Source organism: Protopterus annectens, chromosome 2.part2, assembly GCF_019279795.1.
Source record: "Protopterus annectens isolate FY-2018-M chromosome 2.part2, PAN1.0, whole genome shotgun sequence".
NCBI classification, from domain to species: Eukaryota; Metazoa; Chordata; order Ceratodontiformes; family Protopteridae; genus Protopterus; species Protopterus annectens.
This window is the reverse complement of record NC_056730.1, coordinates 979,378,844-979,405,910: the sequence shown is the minus strand read 5'-3', so window position 1 is coordinate 979,405,910 and position 27,067 is coordinate 979,378,844. Positions and strand designations below refer to the sequence as shown.

The 27,067-nt window shown below is 40.8% G+C and overlaps 1 long non-coding RNA gene across 1 annotated transcript in view; it reads right to left on the bottom strand.

Annotated features, from left to right (window-relative positions):
• Positions 1 to 14,484: 14,484 nt before the first annotated feature.
• The window catches only part of LOC122795866, a 1,101,292-nt gene continuing 1,088,709 nt past the window's right edge, over positions 14,485 to 27,067 (bottom strand). Inside the window, exon 3 of the long non-coding RNA XR_006363874.1 lies at positions 14,485 to 16,177. This is a non-coding gene — a long non-coding RNA (uncharacterized LOC122795866). The remainder of the gene's footprint in view (positions 16,178 to 27,067) is intronic.

The window sequence follows — 27,067 nt, the reverse complement described above, 5'->3', positions numbered from 1 at the left end:
TCCTTAGTACTTCTCTGGTCTAAGAAATACTGCTAGTGAACTGTGAACTATTAAAAAAACAGCAAAAAAAAAATATACCCCAGCAGAAATATCCATCCACTGAGCACCTTCTTGGTCAGTCCTGAAAACCCACCCTTTGTGATAACAGTTCTTCAACCTAGCATTATGGACAGTTGGACTACCCTTGTTGACTTGGGTCTCCTGAGGCAGTAGAGCAATTGCCTCATGTACAGACAACCCTCTACTGCTAACTCACTCTAGTACAGAGTGTGAGTGATGTATATATACCAAGAATCTTGAATCCCTGCTCTCTTGCACTCAAAATAGTAACACTGAAGAGGCTGTCAACCCACCCACCACTACTCATGCACATAGTATGCATCAAACACAAAAATTAACATATGTGGAGGTTCTCTCAAAAAACTTAGTGAAATACCAGAGGCTACAATGTCTTTAGACTGCAAAAGAAATGTGTGAGAACCAAAGGAGATGGTGTTTCTATTTGTATTAGAGATAAATTCACCTCCTGTCTAGTTAGACTGGACAATTCCATGGAGTAACTCCAAGTTCAGGTTACTGTGGGTAAGAGCCCCATTCAAGTCACAGCTAGTTACAGATCCCCCTCTATGGGTCATGACGCACATGAAGCCTACTTGACGAAATTGGAGTCAATCCAAATATTCCTGAACACTCTGTTTATGGTGGATTAAAATTATCCTACCATTAACTGGGAAAGCTACTCTAACCCTAACTCGTTAGCCCAAAAGTTTCTGGACTTTGTTAACTCAAATGCCCTGGATCAAACTGTTCACACCCCAACAAGAGGAACAAACATACTAGATCTTGTCCTCACTAACATGACAAACAGATGCACTGCCACAACTCTTGGACTTTCATTAGTTAAATCTGACCAAAAATCAGTCACCTTTGAGCTGGCACTAACACCTGAACTCACAAAGTGTGAAGACAGACTAAAAAACTTCACCAAGGCAAATTATACCCTCCTAGGGGATGGTATAAATACATTCCAAGCGCCGCCCCCAGCTGGAAATGGTAACAAGACTGAAGGTTACACTAAAGCCCTGTACAATAACTTGTATAAGTGCATAGACTCAGCTGTACCAGAAAGAATCAAAGCTAGAGCCCCAAGTAAAAACAAGCCACCATGGTGGACATCCAGCATCAACAAATTTTACAACAAATGCAAAAATAAAACAAAGGTGAGGCCCCAACTATGGGAAAGCACCCTCCTCAGCCTCAACAGGCAAAAAAGACAACATGTCAAATCCTCTAAGAGCATCTTTGAGAAAAACTTACCAAGCCCAGTCAAGGATAACCATAAGGCCTCTGACTGCTACATACATAGCCTAAAAGGTAGGACCCAAGCATGTGCTGAACTAGTGACTAACAGTATCACGCACACTGACCTCACAGAGATAGGAAACCTGCTAACAGATAGGTTTGGTGAACATTTCACTTCCTTATCCCTTCCAAACATATCACAAACCTTGCCACAACCCTCCCCACCCTACATATCTGAAGAGCAGGTTATTAAAGCCTTGTCAAAGGCAAAAACATAGCCTCTTTAGGACCAGATGGCATCCCAGGCTGTCTTTTAAACAGGCTAAAACATGAACTAGAACCACCATTAAGTACCCTTTTCAATCACAACCCAACCACAGGCTTTGTTCCTGCAAAATGGGGAACAGCAACAGTTATTCCCCTCCACAGAGGCAGCCTACAACAGACCTGGGTAATTATAGACCCATAAGTCTGACCAGCTTCATCTGTAAAGACATGGAATGTATCATTATGGACCTCATAAATAAAGGCATAGGTGACCTCCAAACCCTAGTTCCAGCCTAATTTGGCTTTGTCAAGGACATATCCTGCCTGTTAAATCTGGTATATTTCTTCGAAAATGTGATCAGGGCCACTGACAAGGGCAAATCTGTGCACACAGCATACCTTGACTTGGCAAAGACTTTCGACACAATCCCACATTCAGGCATTACCGATAAACATAGCAAACTGAATGTAAACCCCTTTCTTGTAAAATGGGTTGCCACCACTCTCACAAACCAGACACACACTATCAAAGTGGGCGACTCCACATCAACCAGCAGTCCTTTCAAGAATGGGGTGCCACAAGGGTCAGTGCTGTGCCTCCTACGGTTTGGTGCAAACTTCTCAGAAGTTCAGGCCAAAACTAAAGGGTTGTGGCTGACCAAGTGTGTGGACGACTGCAAACTAAGTGCAATTATTGAATCCTCAAATGATGTCACTATACTCTAGAAGGGTCTTACACAGACCAACGACTGGTATCTTAGTCACCATCTCAAACTGAATGCAAAGAAATGCATCTTCATTGCCTTTAGCAAAAACAATGTCCCTTCACACTATCAAATCAACAACAATACCCTAAGTACCCAAGAAGTGGTAAGGGATCCAGGATCACAAATTGACTGTGACCTTAACTTTGACCACTGTGCGTCTACTGCAGTAAGGAATGTTTTCTACATAGCACACCTGATTGTAAAGGCATCGCCTGGACAGCCAAAGGAAGTTATAACCCCACTATGCTCGGCACTAATCAGGCCCATAATTGAGTATAACGCCCCATTCTGTATGTACTGTACAAAGCAGCTGCAGTAATTGGAGAGACCTCAGGGGTTTCTACCAAAGAAGACCAAGGGACTCCAGCATGTGCCTTACACAGACTGACTAAAGTCCCTGTCACTATACTCTGTATCGTATAGACTTCTTACGGGAGACTTATGCCTGGTTTCCAGAGCAATCTCAGACCCAAACCTAATGAACTTGTTGCCCATCCATAAATCAAATGGGACAAGAGTTACCCACGCCAGGTACCTAAACATGGCCTGCGACTTAAATAGGACATGCTGGAGTGGCAGATTTGTCTCCCAGCAACTGCCACATCTTTGGAATAGGCTACCAATTCACATGAAACAAAGCACATATGACACTGTTCAAAGGGAACTTGGATGAGTGGATGAGGCACTGCATATTCTTAGCGTGGATGGTGCCCACAACCCTCCTGGACATAGGCAGTCATTACTAAATGCAATCCTGGGTATTGACTAGTGTCTCTATGGTATTACATTGGAATGAAATAGCTAAGCTTGAAATGACCTCTGGGTCAATAGCCTGGTAAACTCCTATGATCCTATAACTTTAGGACTCACTGGAGCTTTCTCATATGAAGCTTGGCCAGAGGAAGCATAGGAATGGTGGAAACCATGCATCCCATAACCCTTAGAAACTCCCTGGCTGTAACAGAGTCCAGAGAAAAAGGGGACTGAAATAATGCAATCTTAAATACAGCCTTGGAAGGAGGTAGGGATGCCAGCATTGAAATAGTCTGGAGCCTATACCTGAGAAAAACGTGATCCTGAGAAAGAGTTAGAAAGGATTTTTGGAAATCCACTTAAAACCCTAGACTTTGCAGGAGACAAATCATATAGTGAAAATGCTGAAGCAAAATCTCTGGATAGGAAGCCTGAATAACAGGTCATCCAGATAAGGAAAGATCTGTATTCCCCTCATCCTGCAAAAAGCAATCACAGGAGTGTGAAGATCCTTGGGGAAGTACAGAGAACTGAAAATGCAAGAAAGCAGCAGAGAAAAGTAAAAGCTTTCCAGAAAGAGGATGAACCATGGATAAGGAGATCTGGAGGAACTAGGAAAGCCCAAGGAAGAAGAAAAGGAAACAAGTTTTGAAGGGACAACATCCAAAAGGAAGGAACCTTCAAAAGTTGTTGAGCTGAGAGAAAGCCAGAATGCGTCTCCAGGTGCCTTCTTTCCTGGGAACCAGAAACATTCTGGAGTAAAATCCCTTCCCCCTTTTGAGTAGCTGGAACTGACTAAATCATTCCCGGAGACAAAAGGCTCCAAAAAAATCTGAAAAAAAGGGCAACTGTTCCTGAGGAGGTTGAGGAATGCCCAAAAACGGGGGTGGGGGATTTCCATATAATATCGCTGATGAATGATGGACAAAACCCAAGAATCCTAAGTGATCCTTAACCAATTTGGAAGGGACAGGGAAAGATGAAAAGATACAGGAAAATGACTGAGGAGTGGGGAGAAAAAAAAAGACAGAAAGAGCCTGGCTTGTCTGGAAAAGGAGGCTTCTGAGCTGAAGAGGTTTGAGAGGACTTAGCAGGAGGAGCCTTTCCACCTACCACCCTTTTTACCTTTGGGTGGAGGGCGAGACTGCCTACGGAAAAAGGCAGGTTTATTAGGGTAATTCCTCTGAAATTTGGGAATAGGGGAAACAAAAATATGTTTCAATTCCTGCTTAGCCTTACATTTTCCTGAAGAGACTTAAAAAGCTCAGCAGCTGCAGAACTAAACAGATTTTTATTATCTAGAGGAGCATCCATCAGCTTGGCCTTAACATCATTAAGTAAAGGCTGAAGGCAAAGCCAGGAACATCTTCTCAACTCAGAACCAAAGGCAGCAGCCACAGATGCAGCGTCAGCTGCATCATAACTGCATTAAATAGAATGGTGAGCTACTTGAGAAGAGGACCCTAACAAAGAAAGAGCTGAAGTCTTCTCCTCAAACTCAGCATGGTCTGAAATAACCTGAAAAGCCTGAGACAGAAGAGCCAAAATATACCTGGGCATGTGAGTCTGGTAATTCACAGCCTGAAGGACCAGGGTAGCAGCAGTATACACTTTCTTACCCAACCTTGCCATGCTTTTGCTGCTCTTGTTAGATGAGAGCAACTTTGTAGAAGGTAAAAGCTTAGATGGTTTATCAGAAGAAAAAGAAACAACAGAAGGGTCATCAGAGGAACATGTTTGAAGGCATTTGCAATCATCAGGCACCTTATAAAACATATATATCAGTTTTGTTGGGAGCAGAGAAGCTGCAGAAAAAAATGTTGAACAAGGCAGCAAGAACAGAAAGGATCACAAAGGGCTTGGGAGACTACATTTGAAAGAGTTCATAATATCTCTCCTTGGTATCCAAGACCTGGGTGCAGTCCCACTTAAAAACTTCATCATACAGGAAACTATCTCCAAAGGAAATCACCTCAAAAGGAGAATCAGGACTAACATAGTCTTCTTCCTCAGAATCACAGTCCAAGGGACAGAGAATCTGAGAGGAATAGGTTAAGGATTCTTCATCAGAATCCACATCCTCATCAGACAAAACCTGCTCTCTAGTCCTCTTAAGAGGAGTAGAAGACCAAGGTGGATTAGGAACAGAGAACCCCACCCCCTGAGGGGACTTTAAAGCCACAAGGGCATTAAAAAAAAAACCTGTGTGAAATCCTGCTATTCACACTGAAGATTCTTAGCAGGAGGATAAATTTACTTAATTTTCTGCCTCTTTTTCAGGACATCGGCCTTAAATATCTTGGGTGACTCAGACTCCTGCCTACATTCAATAAGCGTAATAGGAGTCTCATCCCTAACAAGGATTTGCGGAACATCCCTAGACCCTATGGAAAGAATCAGCCACAGTTCCTCCTGAACACCTGAAAGACATCGGCAGAGCTTCTGAGGATGTGCAAGAAAGCCAGATCCATGTTGTCCTCTGAAATGGTCATGACAGAGGAATCCTACTGAAAAAATGGGTTGTCCTCCAGGCTTTCACCATCGTCAAGAGAGATATTCGATAGACACGGTATAGCCGAAGAACCTGACTGAGCTTTCCTGATCTTCTTCTTCAAGGACAGCTGACCTTCAGGCTGGGATGATTCTGCCATATCATCCTGAGCCAACAATTTGAGACGTTGGTTCGTGAGGAAAATGGCTAATGAGGAGATGACTACACAAAGTCTTTGTAACAAACGTCTGACAAACAGGCCAAGACATATAACTGTGAGAAGAACATAAGCAAAATAAACACTGCTCGACTGCTTGTGACATTCCTTATGAGGAATTTGTCTCCCAAACTGGCATTTCCCCTTTTTGGATGACATTAAAGCAACATTTCAATTCGTAAAAAAAAAAAAAACGCAAGACTGGAGGGAGGAGTCTCACTGGCTTTGTCCCTCTCTGAGACAACACTATCCATTTTTTATTCATTCCCCACAGAAGTTAGAGAGGAAGGTAGTGTCATGCCACCAGGCATAGGTTTACTCATGGTTTTGATTACGGGATACTGTGTGAATAAATACATTTCAGATGTAAGACAACATGTCTCACAAATCAGTGAACACCTTATGAGGGTAGCAGGCCCCAGAAAGAGGCCTGGTCTGTGCACAGTGCTGGTATCAGGACATATTCCCTAATGGGAAGGTCTAGCACCATGACTCAACAGGCTTCAAACATCTGTTTGCTGTCTAAGATTTGTTCCACAAGACCTGGTACAAGACTACCATATGACACATTTAATTGAGATCAGCCAGCCCTGAGGGACCAAAGGAAGATCTTGGCTTTGAGTTCTTTAGTCCTTGATAAGGAGACTTGAAAGACCCTTTCCCAGGATCAGACTGGTTAGCAATGGATGCCACCTGACCAACCAGGAATTGGGTAGTGCTGGCAACCCTGGAGAGCTACCTCAGTGCAAAATCTGGGGATACTTTCTTCAGTCTCTCCTACTCTGAGGTAGGAGACTGGCACAGGCTATTTGAGGGTGATCTCCATACCTGTGGGGATGAAACAGCTATTTGGAAAGAGAGTCATCTTTAGCAGGGCTGGGCCTTGATCTGTCTTCCTAGCTTTTAATACACTGACTTATGCTTGAGGCTGTGTGGAGACCCTCACATTTGCTCCAGAATCCGGTGCTCTCAACAGTTGCCATCTTTTTTGTCAGAAGATACTTCAAAAGCTTCTAAACTTACCATCATCAAGTGACAGGATTGTACCTTTGCCGCTGGCGGCAGTGCTTGACATTGCACTCCTATAGACAGCACAGCCAGTGCCAGCACTTGTCTTGCTTAGTAATTTGATGGCCATACGGACACTGTATTGTTATTAACATATGCAAACACAAGAACGTCGTCAGTGATAACAAAGACAGTGATCCAAACTGTTTGAGTGGAAGAAAAAATGGTAGGCTTTGGAGAGAGGCACCATACTCTCGTGTAGCTAATGTTATCACAACACGCATTAGTATGGACAAAGCATATTTCTGACTGTGATTTTTTTTTCTGCTGGAAAAGATGCTGAATTCTGATTAGAAGAAAGGACAAACCCAAATAATGGCCTACCACGTAGGGCTCTTCATGTTAGTGTAAGGTATTACTTGGAAGGGTTACAACTCTACTCTTAATATACATGATTTATTATGCTAGGATCAGACTAAACTACAAATGGTTGAATAATAAGGCTCAACATCTAAAATGTGAAACCTCTAATCTGCTGAAATTTTCTATGACAATGCCTCTCTTAAGGTAAGTCCACTACAGTGATCTACCAAACTGGCAGGACAAAAGGTACCCGGCAAAAACTTCTAGTATAAGAGGATGGTTGAAAACATAACCATGGTCTATCCTACATATACAGGACTGGAAGTAACACTACTTTGAATGCTGGATATTATTACAAATGTAAAGAAAGAGGCCCCAATTAGCAGTATTATGACATCATTCAGAATGAACACAGTAAGCATACAACTGCAGGTGAACTTGTACAAATGGCACATGCCTTAGAATACATGACAGTCCAGCACATAGCCAGCCTTAGGCATAGCCAACTATGCAGCCGCTTAGGGTGCTGCTCTAGCAGGGGTGCTTTTCCAGTAATCTGGATAGTGTAGGTAGACCAGGATGGGGGCACAGAGTGGTGTTTGGGGGGCACTATGGAGATCTTTTGCCTACGGCACCAGTTGACCAAAGGCCGGCCCTGGTTTGGCACTATTTAATTTCAATAAAAAGTCATACTGGGACACACATCCCTTTGAAGACAAGGCACTCATACTCAAATTACAGCATTATGATCCAGACGGACAATAATACAATGATGTAACACGCTATCCAAAACACAGTAAAAGTGTAGGAATTGCAAAAGCACATCTGTAGTGTTATGCAAGGTCTCTCTGTTAAGCTGTACAAATGCAGTCAGGCCCACTCTCATAAAGGTAATGTTTCAGTTAAGCAAGAGACCACTCAGGCCTCCTGTATGCAATGAAGTTATGCCATCTGCATTAGCTGTACTGGTAGTGCACATGCCAATTGTGTTCTTAGCTTCTGCTTTGATGACCATACAAAGAGTATGATAAGAAAAGCAGAAGCATAGAAAATGATGATATTAAGTTATAGCATATAAACAGGGCACAATCACTAAAGAAGAGAAAGAAGGGTGTAAAATGTTTATCTCAGAGGACTACACATTTCTGCTTTTTGGACTGCAGTCAGGTAGCTTCTTTCAGTCCACTAGATATTCATTGCCAGGAAAAGTAAGCTGTGAATAAGCTCAAATTTAAAATTAAACAAATAAAGGGATGCTTCTTAGAGGGACTACATGCTTACAAAGCAAACAGGAAGTTCACAGTACAACAGCCTGCAGCTATCAGAAAATATGAGCAAGGGTTTATACAGTTACAGCAAAGAAAAATCATCTCATGGAGTTACCTAGGTCCAAGATGAACCAAGGAGGAGGACCATTTTGTGGTCACTTGTAGAAGGTGCATGTAGTTCCTGAACAATTCTTTCAGAACAACATTAAAAGTAGCCGTTTCCAACACGGATCAATAAACTGAAAAGCTGAGGTACTTTCGGCTATAGTCAGATAACGGTTTTGAAGATTCCTCTTTTAACCTGTAGCTTCCCGTCAAACACAAGCCAATGTTACTTTCTTAAGTGTGGACAGCAGTGCTGTCTCATGTAAAAATCACTCTGCAGTGCATAGAGTGCCACAATTACACACCAAAACTGGGAAAGAGTTGGGCTTGTTAAGCAGCTTTGTGACATCAGAAAGGTGTTAAGCATCAGTCATCATTGTTAAGCTCTACTCTTGTTGTAGAACATTAACAACAATCAGTAGACACCAGAGAAGAGCATTATGAAGCACAAAAGGCTTTAAAACCTGTTAAACACTTCATTCAACCTTCCAAAAAAATGCTGAATGAGGTGTTTAACAAGTGTTTAACTACCTTTAATGCTGTTTGCACTACCCACCACTCTTTGCAGTGGCCACTGTCTATGTGGCAGTGGAAAGTGTGCAGCATTTAAAGCTGTAAAACACTTAGTGCTTCTACATTTTTCTCTCCAATTTTTGTACTGCATGGAAGCTGGTAATACACAGAATTATGAACAGGTCTATCTGTTTACATCCCAGTTAAGTATCATCAACATGGATGCCATGATTCACCTCTTTTAGTTGCACTCTCAACGTGAATTTCTTGGCATTCATGTCTTGACCACATAATCAGCTCGTCATGATAAGAGAGGCTATGACAATCCTCTATATAATGTACATTCTGAAAAATACAAGTTTGACCCAAAAGCCAGAAGATATCTGGGGAGTGCACTACATTCTAGATATATGGCTTAGTGGCAGTAATGAAAAAGTATCCCCATGGTGCCAGTGATGTTATTTGGCAAGATATACAATCGCAGGTTATAACTCAACTCCTATGAAGTATTGTATGACAGCTAGGAGTTTTTTAATACTCTGGGAAAAGGTGAGACTGAAGGGTAACTCTAGGCTGCTCTTGGCAAATGCCTGCTGAAAAGCAAAAGCAAGTCAGGCTGTTTTCTTTTATGGAATACGAGAGCATGGAATTTCATATCCAAATGGCAAGATCAATACACTGTCCTTCAAATTGTCACCGCACAAGACAGTTAAGAATGGTTGCACTGTTACAAGCCGGATCAGGTGAACTTTTTCTTCACTGTGTATTGGTTCAGATAATATAAAATAAGTGCTGCTTATTCCAAGTTTCCTGCTTCCCTCTCTCTCTCTGGGTCATAGTTCACCTTTATCTGACACTTTCTCACTGTATAAAACTCTATCACATTCACAGCTTTAAGACATTTGCATTCCTATTTTGTGCTTTATTTGACTGACCACTAAAAAATATTTTATTCTAGGTCTCTAACAGAAGAAAGACAGCCATGCTGTTTCATTGTCTCCACTACCAAGTTGCCTGCTGTGACAGACATTGATATTTCCCTTCACAGTGGGAGAGGAGGCACTGCAACTTCCTATTTGAAAGACAGCAATTATTATGTCTGCAGCAACAGAACTGATCCATCCCTGCCCACCCTTTCTTGTGAAACGCTTGCAATTTTTGGGGCAGCATAGATTATGTTAATTCTACAGTATTCATCTACCACTCACCCCCTCAGCAGCAAACTGGTCCTGCCATAATATTTATAGTTCACACTTGACTTTTTCCTCATCTATATGACATTTAGAAAAACATTTACATTTCCAAAGCATTCTGCTTCATCTTCAAATTATTTACTTACAGAGTTAAAGACAACATTGATTTTTCTAAAGAATTATGAAGATATTTTTCATGTAAATAGTCTGGTAATTAATCAACTATTAATCTCTGACTTTTACTGAGATGTTAGTAAGTGTTATAACCATTCGTAGTTAAACTTTTATTTTCCCATGCTATTGTGTCACCAGCAGCTACAGCCTTAACGATCATGTCAAAGGCATGAAACAATTGTTTCTTTTCACACACAAAAGTGTTTGCATGTATCTTCATGCACGTGTACACTTTTCTGCGTAAAAAGAGAGTTTGTTTTGCAGCCCTTACAAAAGTATACATTTTTAAAATGTAGAAGTCTAAACATACAGATTGTGTTTATGGCATTAATATTAATGGATGGACAGCAGGCATTTACATTGGGTTCTAGCTCTACTGTGCTGGATTAGCATACGTAAACAATTGTGTAGTAGTTATGTAATTGCTAAATTGTTAATTTAAAAATAATCATGTTCTTTCTCTTTTTTTGTTTTTGCCAAACTATTAATTTAACAATTTGGCAGTTACATAACCAATGCACAACTACTTACCTACGCTAATGCAGCATCAGTAGAGCTGGAACCAAGGTTCTTTGTACTTATTTTCAACATCTGCTGGTTGCAAGGTATTTACTGTCTAACGATGCTGCTACATTCTCATACAGACTCAGTGCAGCCAACATGGCAGACAACCAACTTCATTCATGCCTTTCAACTGTTCAGATTTTCACAAATGTCCAGATTTTTGCCTCATGTGTTTTGTTTGTTCCTCATACAATTTCAGTTTTTCTGGCAAATTATTGAGGACTGAATTCACTAAATGACACAGATTTGAGATTCAGACTTCATATCCTTCAGAAAATACATGCTAACAAATCCCATTATAGCAACTTTCTAAGTTTATAAGAGCTATATTTTAATCTCTCCCTATTTCTTGGCCTTTGATCACCCATTACTTTAGGCTTTGTCCAGATTTCTTGAATTAAGAGGTTACGAGGTATGGCTTCATTGCTCCCTTTTCTTACAAGCTACAGAAGTTCCTCTTTTGAAGTCTCTGTTTAGCTTATTCCAAAAGAAAACTTTCTGTAGCTGCATTTTATGAGAAGCACTTTTTTAGCACTGCATTCCCTCTTCTGGGGACCCTCTGCAGACTAGGTCTGGGAGATACCTTTAAGGTAAGCTGTACTCTGCAAAAGAGTCACATTCAACACTTGTAAAGCACTTGAGAATGCAGTCTGAAACTAAGTAAAAAAAAAACAAAAAACAAAAAACAAAAAAAACCTGAAAATAACAAGTACTGGTCACTTCAGGAAACAAGGTCAATGTCAATATGTCAGAAACACTACATATGGCAATCATCATGTCTTAGCTTTTACCTTACTACAGGTCGCATCAGCAAAAAAAAAAAGTTTGATATGCCATAAACACTAAAGGTGCCAGTTTGCCTTAAGCATAATCCTTCAGGCTTAATAAACAAAACATTATTTGCCCAATACATTTTAAATTCAAGTCAGCAGTGTACTTGCCTTCCACTGTTTAAAGGATCTAGTTTCATGTCAGTTTTACTCATCTGGCTATCTTCAGTTCAAAAAGCTGTAGCCACTGTGTCTTAAAACTCAGTGTGTCCCTAAAGTCAGTGGAGAAGCACTGTACTGAGAACTTGTCCCAAGAAGACTGATAATTTGGGAACATTTGACCACATTGACTGACAGGATAAATAAGTGAAAAACATGCAAGTAAAGTCAGAAACACTTGCAATTTTTTTAAGTAAACACAAATCCTTCCCTACAAATACCTTTGTCTCAAATTCCTCTGCATGTTCTGTGAACTGATGACAGCTCAGGTCATGACACAGAACCATTTCAAGCAGTATAAAAAAAGATATTACATTATGATGGGACACAGAATAAAAAATGGAACAGAGAGACATGAAATGCACTCGCCGTCACAAAATAATGTAATTTAACCAAACAGTTGCACGGTTACTGATTTAGTCAGACACTAAATATTTAATACTAAAATTCCAGGGAACCAGAGTTCTATATCACATAGAACAATAACCTCTGAAATGTGCGTTTTTCTTTTTTTAATCGGAAAGGCACCATATTCCTCTGACAGATGGTGTACAGGTTCAGTGGGTGTTATTCTACTTTCAATAGTAATAATCGGTACAGTTTGCTGTATGAAACCAAAAATATAACTGACCACCTTAGAAAAACTGCATCTGAGCTGATCATTATACATGTGGAAAACAAAGCACTGGCAAGCTGCTATAAGAATTATTCTAAAAGGTTTCAGGTTCTTCTACAATGATAGACAGATTTCAAAGCAAAGACAGACTTACCTTTATTTTGGTTGCACATTATCAGATAAGCAAACAAATGTGAGCAACTGCAACTTGAAAAGATAAAACTTTAACAAATAGTACTTTAGGACAGTTTGTACAAAACATCTGGCTGAATACGCAATGCATATTCAATTTACTTTCTATGAAAATTTAAAGGTGTTTAAAAACTCCAGCATAGCTTAAATATCAGCTGTCATGAATGTTTACATTTTAAATAAATCTGAGACATAATTACTCCTGTCCTGTACTTCTTCACATGGTATTGCACTATTTAAGTCCAAACCAGTGAATTAAGTTGCAATAAAATTAACTAGCCCACACTTCTTTAGTACTTCACATGAAGGCCTGCTTTTTGTCCTTTCTCACTGACCATCATACTTAATGTGTACGTGTTGGTACTTGTTAAAATGCAAGGGCACTTAACACCATTTAAGGTCACTGTTACAAGCAAACAAAAATAAATAAATAAAACTGCAAGCACATTTTGCAGTGAAACACTTGTTCTTCCCTTTAATTTTTAGCTGCACAATAATTGTGTGAGAATAAAACACAACTCAACACAAATAAGGACCTACATGATCTCATTACATTTACATGATGGTTCTGCATTCCAACTATAAAATGTCTTTTTAACTTAATAATCATACTTTTATCTTAGAACAAGAGGATTGTTAAAAAATATTAAACGGACTGCCCCTCTAAACTTGTTCTTCTATAATTATGAGTAAGGCTGTGAGAATGCAGTATGAGTGCCTTTCTAGCAATTAACTAACAGCTACCTTAATTAAAAGGTATAGTCTCTGTTTTGACATGTTGTGAATCAAGCCTCTCACAATTTTAAAGGTCATGAATCAATGTACCTGGCAGAAGTTGTTTTATTGCGTTACCTGTCCAGTGTTGATGTGTCTTTTGGGAAGACCACACAGCCTAGAAAAGACATTTGCTGCTCATTGAGAAGCACTTTAAACTACAGAAACAGCAAATATCTACTTTAATATGAACAGTTTCCTAGCCAGTATAAAACAGTAAAAACAGCAACTGCAATACATGATGCAGTGTAAATGAAGGTGTCAAAACACTATAAAATTCCAGGATATTCTCAGAGTTAGATCATATCATCAGTAACATTGCAGACTATTTTTTTTTACTCTTTTTAACATCAATCTTGGTTTACACTTAAATTATGCTGAAATTAAATGTAGTAGCAAATGCAGTCATGCATGCCTACTAGTCAAGGCAAAATGTATGAAAGAGTGGGTCTTTTAAATATCTTTCATCAGTTAACTCCTACAAATGAGACAAAGCACTGCCTAGCTATAAAACAATTATTTCTGAATGCTGAGTCTAAAGGCATGTTAGGGTTGTCACATTTTACACTATATATCCATGGTCACCTTTAAAAAAACTCAACAGAAAAAAAAAACTTCTGTTCCTATTATCATGACCACTTGAGTGTGTGTGTGTAATGAATGCAACAATGTTTAGCAGTTGTTAAAAATGTAACAGTCATGTAACTCAGCAGAGTAAACAGAACTATGAAGCTGTTCTACCCACCATACAAATATCAAGTAAAATAAACTGCCATCATCACAGCAAGGCAAATTAAGAACCTACAGCAAAACACAACAGCCATATCAAAAGGAATACATGCCTGCATAAAATTTGCCTACATATCCAAACATCTCAAATTTTTATTTATTATTGTATCAGGCTCTCACTAGACAGCAACACAAAATATTTCCCTGCTAATGCAGCAAATTTATTTACCAGCTTTTATTACGACATAAACATGAAGAAGTTCAGAGAGCTTCATTACAACTCCTGTTTTTTTTTTAAGTTCTTAATTTTCTGATACTACAATTCTTACCAGAGGCAGCACACTGATCAGATCATAACTACACAAATATACTTTGTTGCTAATAAACAATATGACTGTGATTCCACAGGAGTGATGGCTAGTGTTAAAGTGTGTAAGTGTTCATAACTAGCAATACAAAGAACAGGTGAAAACCGAGAAAAAACAGAGATTTGTTTTTTAAGCTCTCCCTACTTTCACCCTCAAGTCTCTTCATACTTCTCAACAGTCCAAATTTTCACCTCATAGTTTTTTGGTCTGGTCCTCATAAAATTTGTGGTTTCCTGGCCAGTGAGGACTGAATTCACTAAATAATGACAAGTATTTGAGTTTCAGACTTTATATCTGCAGAAAATGAATGGTAGCAAAAGAACTTTTATTCTAGCAAGTTTATAACAGCAATGTTTAAAATTTGTTCCTATTTTGTTGCCTCTGCCTCCCCATTATTTTTGACTTTGTATAGATTCCTTGTGTTAAGAGGCTACGAGGTATGAATCTCGTCCATACCCTTTGACCCATTTATTTCCTGTGGATGGCTATAACTAAATTAATAGCTAAGGGGTCGCTTACAGACAACAGTGTAAATATGCACAAAACATCAAGGATGGCAGAAATCACAGCAATCTAAGCCTATATCCTCCAGGGGGTGTCACACATAATGAAAATTTTTCTATCCTGCAGGCTAATTTTGGCTAAATCGAAACAATGTTATCTGAGAGGAACCTCCATCAGCAGGGCAGATACTTACAGATGAGTGAAAAGGGTCTGCATGGTACAAAAATGCATTCTATTCTGTCACTATCACTACTTTCCACAAATAAAATGGGCACAAATGCATACACTTCTCACTTTAAAGCTGCACAATGTAAAAGTGCAGAGGAAAATGAATGTACAGAGAAAGGCTCATATGATCATTTTCTCACAGCAAGATAAAAAAAAAAAATCCAACAAAGCTCAAAAAATAAATACACAATTTCTGTACGAGCAGACAGGGAGCGTCCATTAAAAGACAAAAATAAATGCTCTTCATCAGTATTTTCAGTTAGTGTTTTCACCTACATGCTGTAGCACAATTTGTTTAAAAATGCATATGTGATACTGTCATACTGTTAAAATCTGCAAGCTTTTTTCAATGTCTTTGGGACATGCAGATTCTGCTCAGAAATTTATCAAATGTGATCAGATCAGATGCTATGCATGGATTAGGACAGTTTTGACATGAAGAAAGATCTTCTCATGAAATATCTTCAGCTGAACTACATTAGAACCATCGACCTGTACTTCTCAGGTAACTTTTAAAAGGAATCAGTTTTAGAAAATATCTTTGTATTTTAAGTTCATCAACTACTAGAAATGGGGGGCATACAAGACAAACCCTAAAAGAACACACTCTTTTCTCTGTGGAATCCACATAACGTATTGTTCATCTCATGCTGAATGCTATGATGCAGATGTGGATGGTGTCCAGCCCATTTGATAGGCCCGCTCCAGGGTTCTCTTGCAATCTTGCATTACTGTACTGAATGTGATATGTGGATACTGTTGGACAAGCTGTTCCACTGTTTCTTCATTCACCTAAAGGATAAAACACAAATTAAATTCTTAACAATTCTACAGCAGTACAAAAGGATGCAGTACAAAGCAATACTTGCCAGATCAATATATTCTGCTTACAAACATCTTATTTTTAAGAAGAAAATAGAAACTTAAATGGAAAGGCTCTGCCAAAATACATTACCTGGCCAGTACATCCTAACTGCCTTTTTCTTTTCACTGGAATAGCTGCACAACCTAATACCACTTAACACCTTCCACAACAATGTCTTGTGTCCATCAAATGCATTACTGAATTACTTGTTCATAACATCACATAATACTTAGCAAAGCTATTCCATCAGTCTGCAACCCTTTACAGAAGACAAGAAAAAAAATACCTTACACTGTTTTTGCTTGCTTTTCTGGTTCTGACTTATAGACATTAAAACTAGTCATGTTTACGACTAGATGTAGCTTTACAACTTAAATGTGTTGTAAAATGCTCAGTATTTTCCCTAGAAGTACATCAGTTGCTGTTCTTATAAATTGTTACATGCTGTCTTTTTCTTGGCCCTCCCCATTCTATGGATTTTTGCTAGAAGCTGAATTTGACATCTGCCCAAATTTTTCAGAACACCTTTCCTCCATGGTCAGACAGATGATACCTTAACACAGAAGTGTTAAAAATACCTGATATATAGGTAGAATCCATTGTTGCTGTCTTTGGTTCTTTATTGTTCCAAAACAGGGAAGAGCTATAATATGCCATGAAGTGACCACGGATACAGTCTGTGACATGCAGAAATCAAGTCCTTCTTAGGAACCCAAATAAGGAGAGGAAAGGGGGCAAGGGAAAAGGATATACTGGTACCCATCCCAATCACTGATCACGTCACTGCAGCAGAGGGGACAGAGGTAGGGAGGGGAAACAGGCCCACATCAGTGGCAGCACTTCAACACCTAGAATTATGGTAAGTTGCCTACACAACTCTGCTATGTTCTTCATGTGGATCACTGCTGCAGGCATTACTATATGGAACATCCCAAAAGTTCATACAGTCATAGGCGAATACTAGGCTAACTGCCCTGAAGGGCCATTTTAAGCCTAGTCAATTACCCAAGGTCAGAAACAAACCCTGCACCATGAGTCTATGAGGTAAAGACCTTAACCATTATGCTAAACCTACCCCCCAAGAGGATGATTTGTTCTCTGCTTGAAGTAGGACTGGGAAAACACCTCTCACGATAGAAGAAGTGAATACAGTCCCTATCCAGGATACCACATTTAGTCTGCAATGTTTTAAAAAGGGGTGAACCAAGGAATAGGTGTCTGCTTATAAAACACTCTAGACACTAAAAACTTTGAGGAAGGAAGTGGTAGCTAATGTACCCATTAGGCAATGGGATTTAACCGTTTCTTATAGCACCCTGCATTGAATCTGTAACAAAAAAATGATGCAATGTGCTGGCCACTTTGAAATACTTAGCTTTTTCAAGGTTAACTCTTCATTTTTTGTAAAGCAAACAAATGATTTCTCTGAAGTCGGCCTCAACTCTTTATGTATAGCTTGGGAATGCAAAATCCTTTTCTATTTATTATGGAATCTAGGAAAGAAATCAGGGATTTGGGAGCATTCTGTTCTAGGCCACGTTAGTAATAACCATTGGCATAAACAAGGAATTCTTAGTGTGCAGGGTCATCCTGGAACTGTGAGAATGACTTCTTGCACTTGAGGGCCTGGAATTCTGAGATGCTTCAAGAAGAGGTAACACCAAAAGGGAAACTATTTTCTAAATCAGAAACTATAGTGGTATTGCTTTATTTGGTCTAGAGGTTGGTAAGATTAGTTTTTACAACACAAAATTCAGGTCCCCAGTTATAGTCACTTGTATCCTAGGAAGTGTAATGTGGAGGTTGACGGGGGGGGGGGGTCTGAATATCAGTAGGGGATATACAGGCAGGTGGGCAGATACAGGTGAAGGATGACACTAAACAGTGTAAGCTAAATCAGAAGAAAGCAGAGACTAATACTGAACAACACTGACATGTCCACCTTTTGGATGCTGGATCATCCTTTGGCACTACTGAAATATATTTTCCCACTTGGATAGCTATGATTTCCTATTACTTGACCTTCTATCTTTCCTCACAATTTTAAGCAAATCCTCAAAATGAAGGTAACCAAAGAGTAGCAGTGTTATATCTTCCAAGCTGCTAATCTGAGAGTGGGTGGACAGTTTCTGCTATACGAAGGACCCCCCTGCACATCCACATGCTGAAGCAACAGTAGAGGTTTCTCCCTTGCATCTGAAGTAGGTGAGAGATCCAGTGCTGCCCTGGTCAAAATGGGGTTCCTGTTCCTTTAGCCTTTTGCACTAACTTGGAGAGAAAGGGTATAAGAGGAAAAACATAAATACACAGACCCATGTAATTCAGTAACAGAAGGCACTTGCCGCCCTGTCCTTATTATTTGGAGGTCTGGAGAATCTCTTCAATTGTTGCTTGAGGAAGCAAACAAAATTATATCTGGTATACTGTACCTGCTTTTGAGGAACAAGAATCTGCCCTATCTAGCAGACACTCATGTTGCTTCACTGTGGTCCTGCTTAACTGATCTGCCATTGACTTCACCTGTGTTGGTATGTAAGTTGCCTTAAGGAGCATCCTGGTTTCCAGGGCCTGTTCCCAAGTCTGCATAGCTTGCATGAACTGGTGATGAGAATGTTTCCTCTTACTTGTTTATATACCGCATGACTACAGTGCTGCCTGTGAGGGCATTCAGTGTCCCAGGTTTCCAGCATGTACCAAGAGTTTTGAGAGCTTGAGTGACAATCATTATTGCGAGTATGTGCAGTTTCTTCTTTCTGGGACTCCAGATGCCCTGTACTTTCACGACATATGTGGGCCCACTTTGAAGAGATATGGGCACAACATACTATGTGCATGACTGGCAGTAAATGCAGACAATTAAGGCTATGAACTGTTAACAAGCTGCTTCCTGTAGTCCAAGGTTTGAATCCCTCAGCCTCCAGTTGCTACTGTGTGACTCTGACCAAGTTACTTAACCATTCAGTTCCCTGGGAAAAGAAAATAATTGAGCTAGGCTCCTCAATGGTCTCCTGTACCACATGTTTAGTAACTAACTATGAGCCCATTTACCCATCATTAAGGTCTGGCTTGGGGTAGACTGCCTAAGGGCATGCCCTTGTTCTTATGCACTTGTGTAGTCACTGTACTAGTTTGAGCCTAACAAAGGGCAGGACTACAATATCCTGCCCCAGAAAGTGAGACTGCTGGTCCCGCACATTCTTTAGGAACCACTGAAGTTTCCTCATGAGGACTAAGAGTGCCATCAGTATGGTGGGTGCCATATGGAGCAGGGTGTTTAGAAACTCACTCTCCATCACCACTGACCTTCCTGCCTGTGAAGATTGGGTGAAGGCTGCTAGCCTAGCCAGACAGAATTTTGGAGATAATGCTGTCATCTGTAAATATTAATGTAAACCACAGGCTTGTTGTCTTAAATGGTAAAAATAGTGTTATATGTGGAACTGGAAAAAATGTAACCGTGCACTCTACTGACCAATTAAAGCATGTTGTGACCCTCTGTTGCTAAAACTCACAGCCAGTAAGTCTAGAGTGAGGCATCCTGCCTATTGTTTTAAGGCCAGAGTTAATGGCCAGAATTTGCATGCATAAATGTCCTTTATTGCTCTGGTTTCTGCCCAGAGGTATATAATGTAAATGTAGTTTCTGTTAGCCTGGGAACCCAGGGAAGTGTGAAGAATGATGTAATGTGATTTTAAAAACAGACAGAATCAGAGAGCATTAAGCATTTTTGTCTTGACCATCCAACTCACCAGCACTGTCTTGCTCTATATGTGAGTTTATCTTAGACTTGTGTTTTCTCTTAGAAATAGCTAGAAACTAGAAAGATTAGACTACGTGTTTTTCTGTGATGTCAGAACTGTACTACTGAATTATTTTAAGTATTTCTCTGTGATCTCTGAACTCTTGACTAGCACTGTGTAGTAAAAGTATTGTCTTGTGTTTTTACTATTTGTTATTCAATATTTTTAAACCCTTTCAACTGTGGCTGTTTTTGTAGAGATAAGTTAAGCTTTTTACAGTACTTGCATGCCTTTGGTAAAATTGTACAGAGCCACTCCAATAGCTTTAACCCTGGGCTATACTACCAAGTGGATACTAATATTGCACAGTAATAATTGGACACTCTTTTAAGGGCCTTTGAATAACTGATAAATATTAGTGGGCAGTGGCAGCTGGTACTACCGTATAGTATGGGAAAAAGGGGTACAGCTGGAGAACTTGTGCCAACCTTCCCCAAGAGTGTCTGTGTGGTTGTATAAACTCTTCTCAAAGTGTGTGTGTGTATGTGTGTGTGTGTGTGTGTGTGTGTGTGTGTGTGTGTGTGTGTGTGTGTGTGTGTGTGTGTGTGTGTGTGTGTGTGAGCTACTTGGGCAGGGACATGAAGCACTGGTTGGACAGAGAGGGTGCTGGAGGTTTTAGCTTGCCCACTAGGCTGAGATCTGGACCCTATAGCTGTGCCAGTGGGGAGTCTTATTGGGGATCTGGAGAGCAAGGGAGCAACCAGCCCCAGACTGAATGTGATCTCTGTGTGCTCTTAAGGGAAATTGCACTTTACTGTGTGTATTTGTTATCCTTTCCTCCTATATGAGACGCCCCTCACTGGTGTTAGTGGTGAGGATTGAGGGTCCCTGATATGCTGGACCAGGGTACGGGCATCACATTGCCATTAACAAAAGTAGGTAAGTAAGAACTATTTATCTGGCAGGTAGGCTTTGGTTATATTTATGTGTAGAAGGATTTCTAGAAAGACCATATACTTGCCTGGGTAAAAAAAATAAACTGCTGTTCATTCAGGGAGAAGTCTAGTCTGTTTTGACAATTTAGGGTGTACTCCACTGCCCTCCACATCTCCTCCTGAGTTTGTCCCAAAATCAGGCAATTGTCTTAAGCATGGGTAGACACGAATGCCCTCATTATGCTATATGCTATCATTAGGGTCAGACATTTTGTAAATTCTCTGGCTGCAGTAGCCAAAATATATGTGAAGAAGGTAAATTTGTAATGGTGTGCCCTAGTTATACACCTCAGATACTCCTCTGCCCACTAGAAATAGGAATGTGGAGGTAGGCATCCTTAACATGTAATGTAACAAGAAGATCATGAGGGCCTAGGATATACAACAGGGTCTTGCAAGATCAGTCTTATATTAGGAAGCAGAGTCTTGAGACCTTCTGGCCAGAGGGAATAGGTTCTATGCTTTTATCAATGTGCTATCATTTTGTTAGGAAATGGGTACCTAGGCATTCCTGGTAGTTTGAGACAGACAGAATCCCTTTTCTTTATGATGTGGCTAAAAAGTGAAGTCTGTACACTCAAGAGTTGAATTGTGAGACACACTCATCTGTAGGTATGTTCAGCGAATTCTGTTCAAAGACGACTATCTGGTCAGCTATCTTAGGACAACATGAGGAGAGTTATAGGGCAGGAGGCCAGTGGAGTACACCCAGATTGTCAAAAAAGACTAGACTTCTCCCTAAATGAACAGATGTCTATTTTTTTGTCCAGGCAAGTATATGGTGTTTCTGAAAATCCTTTACACATAAATATAACCAAAGTCTACCTGCCAGATAATGGTTAAGAAGAGATGAATTCAAACCAAGAGATGAAAGGTTAATAACGGGCAGCCCAAAATATTGGACTACGTACACAATGGTTTACAAAGTCCATTGAACATGTGGGAGAAACAGACAAATGTAGGTTTTGTAAAACAGAATTGGAAACAGTTGCACACCTCATTGCTGGTTGTGACATACTAATGGCAGAAGGACTGTATACTGAAAGGCATAATAATGTGGTGAGAATTTTGCACTGGGGATTGTGCAAACATTATGATACTGAGGTTCATAGGTAGGTACTAGACTATCTGCCTGAAGGCATTTATAAGCCTAGCCGGAATTGTGCTGACTTTCACCACCTCCTTAGATTAGTTCCCTGTGCCTCTGTCCAGCAGAGCCATTGAAGTGATCCCCGGAGTAAACTTTCTATTTCCCATCCACTCGTCAAGGTTTCTCTTGAAGAGTGTTAGTGAGGAGCTCTTCCTAGTGGCTGAGAAACACTGGAAACATGAACAACAAAGCATCAACGAAAATGATGAAGTTTATATCATCTGGGATCACACATTACCAATAGTTCAAAATATGGATATCAGAAAACCAGTACAAGAAAAGAAGACCAAAGTAGCATTGATCATTGAAATCGCCACACCCAGTGACTACAGTGTCCTGCGTAGAGAGAGACAAAATCATAAAATATCAGGCTTTGAAAGCAGAAACTAGAGCAATATTAAAGAAAGATACTCAGATAGTTCCAATAGTAGTAGGAGCAACAGATCTTATAAAAAAAGAGTCTACAAGCATATTTAGATATGTTACCAATACATGTAACTACGTACGACTTGCAGGAGGAGTCATTACTGGGCACATTGTGGGTGCTGCGAATAGCACTTTTGGCTGACATCAAAGATGAAGTTTATATCCCCTGGGATCACCCATTACCAACAGTTCAAATGATAGATGCCAGAAAAACAGATATAGCGATCCAAGAAAATAAGACAAAAGTAGCATTGATCATTGAAATCGCCACACCCAGTGACTACAGTGTCCTGCGTAGAGAGAGACACAAAATCATAAAATATCAGGATTTGAAGACAGAAACTAGAGCAATGTGGAAGAAAGATACTCAGATAGTTCCAAGAGTAGTAGGAGCAACAGGTCTTATAAAAAGAGTCTACAAGCATATTTAGATATGCTACGAATATATGCAACTCCGTACAAATTCCAGGAGTCATTACTGGGCACATTGCGGGTGCTGCGAAGATCACTTCTGGTGGACATGAAAGAGTGAAACAATACTAATTTCATGAACTTTAATCATATTTTGATTCAGGAATGGGGTCCATTCCCGTCATATTAGAAACCCAAAAGATTTGGAGAAATTAAAAAAAAAAAAAAAAGACAGGGTACAGACTTTTTTCCGATAATTGGTAAAGTAGTCTGCTATAGCTGTCAGTGGGAAAATTATTACACCCCGGAGCTGTTTTCAGCTCTCATACTAGGTTCCAGAGACACTGCAATTACATTTTTATTTACATGAAAAAACATTTTGAGGCTCATGTACCCTATAAAATCAGTCGAGCCTCTTAGGAGTGGGTGGTTTGGAGACTGGCTTCAGGGATGTTGCTTCAAAAACATCCAAAAGGATGGACTGGAAAAACAGCCATTGGGTTTGTTGGTCGAAGACCTAGTGTGTTCAAGTATCTTTTCAGGGACATGGATGACTCTTAACTGTGACACTTCATGTGTACTTTCATAAATGACAAAATATCCCCAAATAGGTTCATAGGTAGGTACTAGGCTATCTGCCCGCAAGCATTTATAAGCCTAGCCAGAATGTGTTGGCTTTCGCCACCCCCTTAGATTAGTTCCCTGTGCCTCCGTCCAGCAGAGCCACTGAAGTGATCCCAGAGGTAAACTTTGTTTCCCAGCCACTCGTCAAGGTTTCTTTTGAAGAGTGTTAGCAAGGAGCTCTGCCTAATGTAGATTGGGATCTTGTTCCAAAGCATGGGAAGTCTCTGGGACAGGAGTCTATCCCTCCAGCATGTCCTATTTATTGTTGTGGTGAGGTTTAGATCCCTAGAGCATGTGGCTCGAGGGGATAAGGCTTTCTTTAGGTGGAGCATGTCCATCAATTCTGGGTTGGACATAGCCTTGTATGTCAGGCAGAGATCACCTCTGAGTAGGTGGTATGCAAACGAGTACAGCTGTAGTTTCTTCAATCGAGCTGCATAGGGCATCTGTTTGAAGCCAGTGATCCTCTTGGTGAGGTACTTCTGTGGTCTTTCTAGCTGTTGCAGTTGTCTTGTAAGGTACATCCCAAATGGGGCGTTGTACTCTATGATGGGTCTGATGAGTGATGAGTAGAGAGGCACAATGACCTCTTTTGATCTGGATGCAAACCCTTTTGTAATTAGGTGGGCCAGGTAGAAGGATTTTCTAACCACTTTGGCAATGTGATTATCAAAGGTGAGATTACTATCTACTTGGGTCCCCAGATCCCTTATTACGTCTTCTGTATTTAGGGGGCTACTGCCTATGTGGTAGTTTGTGGGTACTTTGTTTTTTCCAAAGGGGATGACTATGCACTTTTTGGCATTTAGCTTGAGGCCATGTATCCGTCACAGTGAGACCCTTTTGGAGGATGTCTGTGTCAGCCGGAGAGTCAATTATAGCCCCTAGTTTGCAGTCGTCTACGAACTTGGTCAGCCATAGTCCTCCTGTGCTTGCCTGTACCTCTGAGAAGTATATGCCGAACAGGAGGGGTCCTAGGACTGAGCCCTGGGGAACACCACTAATAACCGGTTTAGAGTCGGACCTAGATCCCGCAACTCTCACCATGTGGGTTCTGTCCGTGAGCCAGTTGGCAACCTATCTTGTGATGTAGGGGTTTATGTTCAGGCTGGTGAGCTTGTCTATAATACCAGAATGGGGAATGGTGTCGAAGGCCTTAGCAAGGTCTTGGTAAGCTGTGTGTACCACGTTTCCCTCGTCTATAGCCTTGGTAACTGTCTCAAAGAAGTTCACCAGGTTTAGGAGGCATGGTCTGCCCTTAACAAAGCCGAACTGGGTAGGGTCCAGTGTTTGGAGGTTCCCAATGTCTCTGTTAATGATTTCCATGATGATGCGCTCCATAGCCTTGCAGACCAAGCTAGTCAGGCTTATAGGGCAATAGTTCCCGGGGTCTGTTGTGGCTCCACCTTTGTGGAACGGAATAACCAGTGCTGTGCGCCACTCTGTGGGTACATAGCCTGTGGAGAGGCTAAGTCTGAACAATGTGTTTAGGTGAAGGTTTAGTTCGTCTTTGAGCTCATTTAGGATGCAGCCTGGGACACCGGCCAATTCTGTTGATGCTGTGTTTTTGGCTTTGGAGAGGGCTGTTATTACCGGAGTGTCTGTGATTTCAGGGACTCTACATTCTTCTGGTATGGTTATGGGCCCTTTTGTGGGTGAGAGGAGGGTGAAGTTTGCGCTGAACCTGTTTGCCAGGATGTTGGCGATATCGGTCGGTTCACTGTATTTTGTGCCATTCTGCACTAACTCCGAGCAGATCTGAGCATTGCCACTTAGATTCTTGACATAGCTAAAGAATGCCTTGTGGTCATCTTTGGAGTCCTTGGCAATTTTTCTTTCAAAGCTCGTCTTGCATGATTTTATGAGGGATCGTAGTTTCTTGCTGATACTGATCAGGTCTTCCCTTCTTAGGATTTTACTCTTTTTTGTACTAATTTCCTCCTTCTATTGTACAGCTTGTTTATGGCAGGAGTCCACCAGACTGGTTTCCTTTTCTTGGAGGAGTGAGTCTTGGTTTTGCTTGGGATGGCATGATCCATGCATTCTTGTAGATGCCTGTAGAATACATTAGTAAAGGATTTTGCAGCTTGGACAGCATTATCCTTCAGCATGGGGGCTTTGAAACTTTCCACCTTGGTCTTAAGTAAAGTGAAGTTTGCTTTTGAAAAGTTTTTCACCGTGGTTTTCTTGTCCGGGGCTGGAGGCGGAATGTGGACATCCAAAGTGATTTGTTTATGGTCAGATCTAACCAGCGAGTGGTTGACCTCCAGTGTGGAACACCGGTCGCCCATGTTGGTGATGACCAGGTCCAATATGTTGTCACCTCTGGTGGGAGTGTTGACCAGTTGAACCAGGGCGTTTGAGTTTATAAATTCTAGGAAATGTTGGGCAAGGGAGTTAATACTTGAGTAGTTCTCCCAGTTAATGTTTGGGTAATTGAAATCACCCAATATTAGGGTGTTTGGTAGGACCTTTGTTTCCTAGTGTTTCCAAGAAACACGGAATGGGGGTCCTGGGACATGGGTGATCTGTAGCAATCTACAATTTGAATTGCAGTTTTGCCCATTGTTAGTCGCACGTGGATGATCTCTGAAGCATCGTGCTGTGCCACTAACCTGGAGGTGTGGGTATCCTTGATGAATATGGATATGCCCCCGCCTTTTGCATTTCGGTTTGGGTTCTGTGGCGAAATGCATGATATGAGTTGTAGCCTGGTAGTGCTGGGGTGTTCTCTGGAGCCTTAAACCAGGTTTCTGTTACAGCACATATATCGATTTTCTCCATACTGAGGCGAGCCTCGAGTGCGTGCATTTTGAGGTTTAGACTTCCAGCATGGAGTAGCATTACCCTGAGTTTTCTGTTACTTGTGCTATTTACAGTGGTGGGTTTGTCTTTTGAGCCTTGCCTAAAAAAGGCACTATGGGGTTGGCAAGAGCCTTGGCCAGTATTCGAAAGCCTAAGGGTGACAGGTGCAAGCCATCTCTAGTGAAGAAGCGTGGCTTGTCAAGCATGTCATCCCAGGCTGACAGACACTGGATCCCCTTTGAATGACACCAGAAACTTAGCCAATTGTTGAAATTGAGAATTTTTTCTTTATACAGTGGTATCATTCTTGGTGAGAACAGGATGCTACTCAGGGTCAGGGTCATACCGGCATGGGCTACGTGATCAGAGAGCTCTTCCATGTCTCTTTTCATGTAGTCCAGGGAGGTAAGGCTCAGGTCATTCACACCAACATGGACAATGACAGAGTCATATTTGTACTTGTTCTGGTGTGACCCGAGTGCTTGTGTTATGTGGCGAATCCTGGCACCCGACAGGCAGCTAACAGTAACCTTCTCCTTATTCAGCCTAGTGAGTGGGACGTCAGTGTGCCTGACTATAGTCACCTATTACTAGTATGTTGGGTATGTTATTTTGCCTTAAGGGCTGTGAGTGCATGGCACACTGGTTTTGTGAAGTATGTGTTTC